The following is a 9,778-nucleotide window of genomic DNA, read 5'->3' on the forward strand; positions in this document are numbered from 1 at the left end:
GTACATTATTTAAATAGAAGCAAAGGGTGATAGCTGAGAATTTGCCAATGCACTTACTAGTCACATGACTGTGTTGTTGTACAACAGTGGTGGGCAAAGTGCATCCCACGTATTTTGGCCTGCATAATCTGTGGCCCTCCCAAGTGTTTGGGGCTCAAATTCTCAGTTTGTCAAATGGTCAGGAATTCTAGGATCTGAAGACCTATGGATTTCTGTCCTCCTAATTTCATTAGGCTCCCAAAAAACAGACCGGGGCCCCCACCAAAATCCAAGACACTGAAATGGATTGCAATTTACCTGAATTGCACAACTATAGCAACCATCAGTATAGATGTAATCTCTCTGAGAGAGGTACTCTTTTCTTACATCTGTAGTGATGGTTGCTATAGTTGTGCAATTCATGTAAACTGCAATCCATTTCGGTGTCTTGGATTTTGGCAGGGACTTGGTCTGTTTTTTGGGAGCCTACTGAAATCGGGAGGACAGAAATCCATTTTTTGATCCGGAAAGCCAAAATATTTGTTTTCAATCCGGCCCATTGGCGGCAGTGGGGAGGGGACTTTCCAAGCTCCCCTTCCCATCATTTTAGGCGTCGTTTGTCCTTATAGCCTTCATTAAGAATTGCATTAAAAGCATCAGAGTTAAGATATTTCTCTTTCTGGGATCGTTTGTGCTCATATCCTTCATTAAGACCTGGATTAAAAGCCTCGGAGTTAAGATACCACTCTTCCTGGGATCCTTTCTCTTCTGTCTTTAGAGGAGACCTGGGTTTAAGGCGGGGGCTTAAGAAACCCTGCTTCTTGGGATCTTATTTACTCAATTATGGTTTCTCCTGGCTGCATAAGTAGAATTTAATCATACAAACGAGTAATGTTAAAAATGGAAAGGGTGAATTCATAACCATATATGATAATTTCCATCCACTTCTTACCCCCACTTTCTTAGAGTCCTTATCATTCACACTGAGAAAATATTGTTTCTGTTCTTCTTCTTCACAGCAGATAACTGGAAAAAGAGCAAGGTATGCACCAAATTTAGAAAGCATTGTGGGCACAAGGGGGGCCTTTGTAGACACCAGCAAGCCCACATTGAGGATGAAGATTCTGCCAGAGAAAGGCCCTACATATGCAATGTATGTGGGCAATATTTTACCCAAAATGTGGCACCTGTGCTTCACAAGGCACTCCATGCTGGGAAAAGCTGTCTTAAATGGAAAGTATCAGCAAAATGTGTGCTTGATTATAAATTGTCAGATCTGTGCCAACAAAAAATCTTCGAAGGAACTGGGGATTTCATAAGCCAGGATTGTGGGAAATGTTTTGTTTACAGTTCCCAGTTGGTGAACCACAAACGACTCCACACAGGAGAGAAGCCATACCAGTGCCAGGAGTGTGGGAAATGTTTTTCTGACAATTCTGCCTTGGTGAGTCACAAAAGACTCCACACAAGAGAGAAGCCATACCAATGCCAGGAATGTGGGAAATGTTTTTCTGACAATTTTGCCTTGGTGAGTCACAAAAGACTCCACACAAGAGAGAAGCCATACCAATGTCAGGAGTGTGGGAAATGTTTTGGTTACAGTTCAGACTTAGTGAAGCACAAAAGACTCCACACAGGAGAGAAGCCAAACCAATGCCAGGAGTGTGGAAAATGTTTTACTTCCAATTCAGACTTGGTGAGGCACAAAAGACTCCACACAGGAGAGAAGCCATACCAATGCCAGGAGTGTGGAAAATGTTTTTCTGACAATTCTGCCTTGGTGAGTCACAAAAGACTCCACACAGGAGAGAAGCCATACCAATGCCAGGAGTGTGGAAAATGTTTTGGTTACAGTTCAGACTTAGTGAAGCACAAAAGACTCCACACAGGAGAGAAGCCATACCAATGCCAGGAGTGTGGAAAATGTTTTGGTTACAGTTCAGACTTAGTGAAGCACAAAAGACTCCACACAGGAGAGAAGCCATACCAATGCCAGGAGTGTGGTAAATGTTTTGGTTACAGTTCAGACTTAGTGAAGCACAAAAGACTCCACACAGGAGAGAAGCCATACCAATGCCAGGAGTGTGGAAAATGTTTTACTTCCAGTTCAGACTTGGTGAGGCACAAAAGACTCCACACAGGAGAGAAGCCATACCAATGCCAGGAGTGTGGAAAATGTTTTGCTTCCAGCTCACAGTTGGTGAACCACAAAAGACTACACACAGGAGAGAAGCCATACCAGTGCCAGGACTGTGGGAAATGTTTTGCTTCCAGTTCACACTTGGTGATCCACAAAAGACTCCACACTGGAGAGAAACCATACCAGTGCCAGGAGTGTGGGAAATCTTTTTCTAGCAGTTCACAATTGGTGTGCCATGAAAGACTCCATACAGGAGAGAAGCCATACCAGTGCCAGGAGTGTGGGAAACGTTTTGCTTACTGTTCACACTTCGTGAGCCACAAAAGACTCCACACAGGAGAAAAGCCATATCAATGTCAAGAGTGTTGGAAATGTTTTGCTGACAGTTCTGCCTTGGTGAGTCACAAAAGACGCCACACAGGAGAGAAGCCATACCAATGCCAGGAGTGTGAAAAATGTTTTACTTCCAGCTCACAGTTGGTGAACCACAAAAGACTACACACAGGAGAGAAGCCATACAAATGCCAGGAGTGTGGGAAATGTTTTACTCAGACTTCATCCCTTAAGAAGCACCAGAGAATACACACAGGCTAAAAATAGCCCTTGTGGGTAAAGTTCTGGATTAAAACAGGACCATTTGAGAAGTTATGTCTAAGATTTGGCAGAGTCCCTTTCTTGTCATTTGAGTCTCTAAATGCAGGCGCTGTTCTTGGAGCAGCAGAAAGCAAGCTCGCTGTGACAATCCTTCAGAGGGTTAAGTATGATTGTTATGTCACGTATTCTGAAAAAAAAAATAAACATATGTAATTCCATCAGTTGTTCCTCTGAGCTTATTTCCCAGCCTTGGTTGCAAATTTCCAGTTTGTCAATGTTGTTTTTCAGCTGGGATTCCAGAATTGAACACATTGCTTCTGTTGAGGCCAAGCCAAAGGAAAAGATACTTGCACTATTATTTCCCTTGAAATGCAAGTCGTATCTCTGGCTAGCTGTTTTCCTGATCCTGGCTCACACACTTTTAATCCACATTAAATTGAAAAACACGGGCCTAGTTGTTATTTTAGAATTAGCAATGTTATATACAGTAGAGTCTCACTAATCCAAGCCTCGCTTATCCAAGCCTCTGGATAATCCAAGCCATTTTTGTAGTCAATGTTTCCAATATATCGTGATATTTTGGTGCTAAATTCATAAATACAGTAATTACAACATAACATTACTGCGTATTGAACTACGTTTTCTGTCAAATTTGTTGTATAACATGAAGTTTTGGTGCTTAATTTGTAAAATCATTACCTAATTTGATGTTTAATAGGCTTTTCCTTGATCAGTCCTTATAATCCAAGATATTCGCTTATCCAAGCTTCTGCCGGCCCGTTTAGCTTGGATTAGTGAGACTCTATTGTATCATTGATTTTGTTAGGTAAAAGGTAAAGGCGTTGTCCGTAGACACCTCCAAGGTCATGTGGCCGGCATGACTGCATGGAACTCCGTTACCTTCCCGCCGGAGCTGTACCCATTGATCTACTCACATTTTCATGTTTTCGAACTGCTAGGTTGGCAGAAGCTGGAGCTAACAGCGGGCGCTCACTCCGCTTCCCGGATTTGAACCTGGGACCTTTCGGTCTGCAAGTTCAGCAGCTCAGTGCTTTAACACACTGAGCCACCGGAGGCTCCTTGATTTTGGTATAGACTGAGAATTTAACCTATTTTGCAAAATTTAGGTCCCTGAATCTTATACAGAAGCCACCCCCACCGGCTCAGCACCACAATGCTGTGCCATCCCCTCCACGTCAGTGCCGCCCTTTTAAACCTTGTTTTCTTCCCTTTCCGCCTTCCCCTCCCTTTCTTTTCTTTCCTTCTTTCTCTCTCCCTTCCACTCTTCCCTCTATTCCTTTTTTTCTTCCCTTCCTTCATCTATCCTCTTGTCATCCATCTCTCCCTCTTCCTTTTTCTTTCCTTCCTATCCTCTTTCCGTCCCTACCCCTTTCTTCCCTTACTACCTTATTTCATTCTCATCTTCCTTTTTTGTTCCTTTCCTATCTCATCCTTTTTTCTTCCTTTTCCTTTCCTCTTTTTCTTCCTTCCCTGCTTCCCTCTTCCTTCCTTTTCTTCGCATCTTTTCCTTCATCCTTTCCTTTCTTTTCTTTCCCTCGCATCTTCCTTCCTTCCAATCCCCTCCCCTTTACTTTACTTCTTATTTCCCCATCAAGAGCTACCTGATTCTCTGGTATTACTTTCCTTGGAAATGAGAGTTGTTGTGGCTCTTTTTATTTATTTATTTATTTATTTATTTACAGTATTTATATTCCGCCCTTCTCACCCCAAAGGGGACTCAGGGCAGATCACATTGCACACATATAAGGCAAACATTCAATGCCGTGACATAGAACAGAGACAGAAACAGATGCAGGCATGGGCTGGCCTCGAACTCATGACCTCTTGGTCAGAGTGATTTGTTGCAACTGGCTGCTAACCAGCCTGCGCCACAGCCCACTGCACACATCTAGGGACTGAGCAAACTCTTGGAAAATATTTTAATATGCTTTTCCTAGTAGCAAGTTACCAGGCGTGATATTGTTACTGGGTATATTTTGTGGTGGTGCCTTTGGGTCTGCTTGTTTCAAAGTCACTTCTGTGTTTCAGGGTGTGCAGGAACCAGTATTATTATTTTCCATCCCCAACCAGGTAAATGGATTGAGGGGCAAAGGCAGGGGTCCTCAAACTTTTTAAGCCGAGGGCCAGTCCACAATCCTTCAGACTGTTGAGGGGCCGGATTATCATTTGAAAAAAAAAATACTAACAAATTCCGATGCACACTGCACATGTCTTATTTGTAGTGCAAAAACAACAACAACAACAACAACAACAACAACAACAACAATGAAAGAACAATACAATATTTAAAAATAAAAACATTTTAACCAACATATATTTATCAGGATTTCAATGGGAAGTGTGGTCCTGCTTGTTAATTAAGGTTGTTGTTGTTGTTGTTGTGTGCCTTCAAGTCATTTCAGACTTTGGGTGAGCCTAAGTCTAAAATGTATTTATTTATTATTTATTTATTTACTGCATTTATTTACTACATTTGTATCACACCCTTCTCACCCCAAAGGGGACTCAGAGTGACTTACAAATTATATGTACATACATTATATTATATTATTAGCATAGCACAATATTAGCATTATATATTACTATATTGAACTATACCACTATATTGTAATATTATAAGTAATATAGAATATATAATTAATATTATTATATGGTATTATTATTAGTGTTATATTGTATTGCATTATAATATTATCAATATTATACGTATATACAATATATTATATTATAAAACTGAGGGCGGGGGCCAAGTAAATGACCTCGGAGGGCCGCATCCGGCCCCCGGGCCTTAGTTTGGGGACCCCTGGGCAAAGGCAAACGTTGGATATCAAGTGCGCCATCAAAACCTCAAGCATCCCCAATGTTTTTCGGGCTGTATTTTTACTTTTTACTTATCATTCTATCAAGGTGGATAAAAATCTGCATCTCACCGAGTTACAGTCAATTGTACTGGGAACAGGCTGGGTATATCTACTTACTCCACTGTATTTGCCACTCCTTTATAGTAGTCATGTGCAAGACTGAAATGTGAAAATCGCTGTCCCGCTTCTAACCAAACTCTGAATTCGGATTCCCCTACCCCTACTTGGCTCTGCTCTGCTCTGATCTCTGGACTGATTGGTTGCCTTTAATGTTCAGTGGGGTTGGGGAGCAATGGTTTGGCAGGCAGAGAATACATCTAACTAACTATCCTATGAATACAGGATTTTTCTTCCATGACTATATCTATGCAATCCTCTTTAGTCCATTTGGGGCCCCTGGTGGCACACTGTCCTATGAATACGGAAATTTTCTTCCATGACTATATCTATGGCATCATCTTTAGTCCAATTCTCTGACACCAAAAGTGACTTACAGTATGTTTGCAATCTTGAGTCCTTTGGTTCCAGGGCTCATTAAAGATGCTCTTTTCCCCTCCTTATAGAGTAACGCTGGGCAAGGAAGGGTTAAGGGGAGGGAGTCTGGTTCCCAGAGAGGCAGGAAGAAAGTGGGCCTCCTTAGACCCGCCTTTCCTGTCCCTCTAGGAACCAAACTCCCTTCCCTTAACCCTTCCTTGCCCGTCTGGGAGAGAGAGTTTGCTCCTTTGGCCTCTTCCTCCTCCTTCCTCTCCTTCCGGTGAGTCTTGTTCCCAGACCTTCTCCAAAGGGCCGAAGAGGGGCTGAGGCCACAACACCTGGAGGGAAGGCCAAAGTAGGCCCAGTCCTGTTTCCCTCACAGGTAGGCCTTCCGACACACACTGACCGAGAGGAAAGAGAAACAACCAGCTTCAAAGGCCTGGAGTCTCGTCCGCCCTGGAGAAAAGGGGGCCTGAGGCAGGTGGGACTGGGGGTCACCACCACAGACGGCCAGGCTGTCATTCTCCAACTAGAGATCCTTCTGAGGAGAGAGAGGCAGGCCGAGGAACAATGGCCTTCCCCTCCCAACCCACTCGCCTTCCTGCCTGGGTCCTCTTTTCCTCTTTCATTACGCATTTCAAAGGAAAAAGAAGAACAAAGAAGGGGACGAGGGTGGCAGAACTTTGATTAGTAGATTAGAACCATATAAGTGTCTTCTGTGTCGTTGAGGAAGGGGATGGAGCCGGGAAGAGGCGCCTTGTATTTTTTATAGTTACTAGCTGTGCCCGGCCACGCGTTGCTGTGGCGAAGTCTGGTGGTATGGGAAATAAAGTATTGAGGAATTGGTGGTAGTTAAGGTAAAGGGTAAAGGTTTTCCCCAGAGATTAAGTCCAGTCGTGTCTTACTCTGGAGGTTGGTGCTCATCTCCATTTCTAAGCCGAAGAGCCGGCGTTGTCCGTAGACTCCTCCAAGGTCATGTGGGATGACTACATGGAGCGGCGTTACCTTCCCGCCGGAGCAGTACATATTGATGCACTCACATTTGCATGTTTTCGAACTTCTGGGTTGGCAGAAACTGGGGCTAACAGTGGGGGCTCTCTCCGCTCCCCCAATTCAAACCTGTGGCCTTTCGTTCGAGAAGTTCAGCAGCTCAGCACTTTAACACGCTGCGCCATCAGGGGATATTATTTCCTAAAGGTTGTGAATATACAATATTTCTGATTGGTTTTTTTTGTTTGTTGGAGGCAAGTATGAATGCTGCAATTAGGAAAAATGATTAGGATGTAATGGCCTTGCAGCTTTAAAGCCTGGCTGTTTCCTCCCTGAGTGAATTTTTTGTTGGGAGGTGTTAGCTGGCCCTGATTGTTTCCTGTCTGGAATTCCCTTGTTTTCAGAGTGGTGTTGTTTGCGATATTTTATGTGCTTCTACTGTCTGTGGCCCTGAGAAAACAGGATTTGCCAGACTTTAATGATGGGAATACTTTGTTGGGAGGTGTTAGCTGGCCCTGATTGTTTCCTGTGTGGAATTCCCCTGTTTATTTACTGTCCTGGTTTTAGAGATTATATTGTTCTGCATTATTCTATCCCAGTAATTATTTCATATTAAAGAAGAATCTCACTTATCCAACATTCGCTTATACCATGTTCTGGATTATCCAACGCAGTCTGCCTTTTCATAATCAATGTTTTTGTAGTCAGTGTTTTAAATTCATTGTGATATTTTAGTGGTAAATTTGTAAATACAGTACAGTAGAGTCTCACTTATCCAACATAAACGGGCTGGCAGAACGTTGGATAAGTGAATATGTTGGATAATGAGGAATTAAGGATAACCCTATTAAACATCAAATTAAGTTATGATTTTACAAATTAAGCACCAAAACATCATGTTAGACAACAAATTTGTCAGAAAAAGTAGTTCAGTACACAGTAATGCTATGTAGTAATTACTGTATTTATGAATTTAGCACCAAAATATCACGATATATTGAAAGCATTGACTATAAAAATGCGTTGGATAATCCAGAACGTTGGATAAGCGAGGCTTGGATAAGTGAGACTCTACTGTAAATACTACATAGCATTACTGCGCATGGAACTACTTTTTCTGTCAAATTTGTTGTATAATATGATGTTTTGGTGCTTAATTTGTATAACGATTACCTAATTTGATGTTTAATTGGCTTTTCCTGAATCCCTTCTTATTATCCAACATATTCACTTATCCTGCCAGCCTGTTTACGTTGGATAGGTGAGACTCTACTGTATATTTCTAATCTTATATTATCTGCTCAGAACTGGATTATATGAGGCTCCTTCTTCACAGCTGTATAAAATGCACACTGAAGTGGATTATATGGCAGTGTGGAGTCAAGATAATCCAGTGCAAAGCAGATAATATAAGATTATAAATGGGTTATATAGCTGTGTGGAAGGGCCTTGAGTCTACACTGCCATATAATCCAGTGCAAATCTGATAATCTGTGGAAGAAGTCTTAAGTGAGGCCTAAATCTGCCTGTCCCCTAACTGAAACCTGGCTGTCCCTTGGTTGCTAGGCAACCAAGTGGGCAGAGATTAGCCCTCTAAACTGGCAGCAATTGGATAAAAAAAATTATTGCTCTCCCTCTAATTAGGACTTTATTTTTCTTTTCTTTTTGTTGTATCAACCTTGAGGCGTGGATGATGGGTTGTGTTGTCAAATTTTGAGGTTGGGGGGCCTGTACTTTTGTTGTTTTGTGAATTGCCGTGATGCCATCACTCTTTTATATATATAGATTATTTTACGCATCATCTAAAGCAGGGGTCCCGAAACTTTTTAAGCAGAGGGCCGGTCCACAATCCTTCAGACTGTTGAGGGGCCGAATTATCATTTAAAAAAAAATACAAACAAATTCCTATGCATACTGCACATGTCTTATTTGTAGTGCAACAACAACAACAAAAGAACAATTCAAATACAATATTTAAAAATGAAAACAATTATAACGAACATAAACCTATTAGGATTTCAAGGGAAAGTGTGGGCCTGCTACTAGCCAATGAGATAGTCAAGTTCATTAGGATTGTTGTTGTTGTTGTTGTTGTTGTGTGCCTTCAAGTCATGTCAGACTTTGGCCGAGCCTAAGTCTAAAAATATTTATTTATTTACTGCATTTATTTACTACATTTATATCCCACCCTTCTCACCTCGAAGGGGACTCAAAGCAGCTGTAGGTACATACAATATTATATTATTAGCATAACACAATATTAGCATTATATATTACTATATTGAACTATAACACTATACTATTATATAATATCTAATATATAACATATAATTAATATTATTATATGGTATTACTATTAGTATTATATTGTATAACATAAGATTATTATCAATATTATATGTATATACAATATATTATATTATTAAAACTGATATAAAAATATTATATTATAAAACTGAGGGCGGGGGCCAGGTAAATGACCTTGGAGGGCCGCATCCGGCCCCCGGGCCTTAGTTTGGGGACCCCTGATCTAAAGTTTTGTAAGTGCCAAATGTCCTGTGCAACAGAAAAGAACACACACTTGTCCTCAAAACTGGTGGTCATGCCTTCCCACGCTCCTTCCTATTTTCTCTTCAATTTACATGTATTTTATCTATAGTAGAGTCTCACTTATCCAAGCTAAACAGGCTGGCAGAAGCTTGGATAAGCGAATATCTTG

At 41.4% G+C, this 9,778-nt stretch overlaps 1 protein-coding gene and 1 pseudogene across 1 annotated transcript in view; one reads left to right on the top strand and one right to left on the bottom strand.

Moving 5' to 3' along the window:
• Positions 1-9,778, bottom strand: part of LOC103280228 (zinc finger protein 420) — a 412,323-nt gene that overhangs the window by 241,521 nt on the left and 161,024 nt on the right. The window lies entirely within an intron of this gene.
• LOC134297035 (zinc finger protein 850-like) overlaps positions 1-9,778 on the top strand; it is a 33,466-nt pseudogene that overhangs the window by 10,027 nt on the left and 13,661 nt on the right.

This window comes from Anolis carolinensis, chromosome 2 (assembly GCF_035594765.1).
Source record: "Anolis carolinensis isolate JA03-04 chromosome 2, rAnoCar3.1.pri, whole genome shotgun sequence".
In the NCBI taxonomy this organism is placed as follows: Eukaryota; Metazoa; Chordata; class Lepidosauria; order Squamata; family Dactyloidae; genus Anolis; species Anolis carolinensis.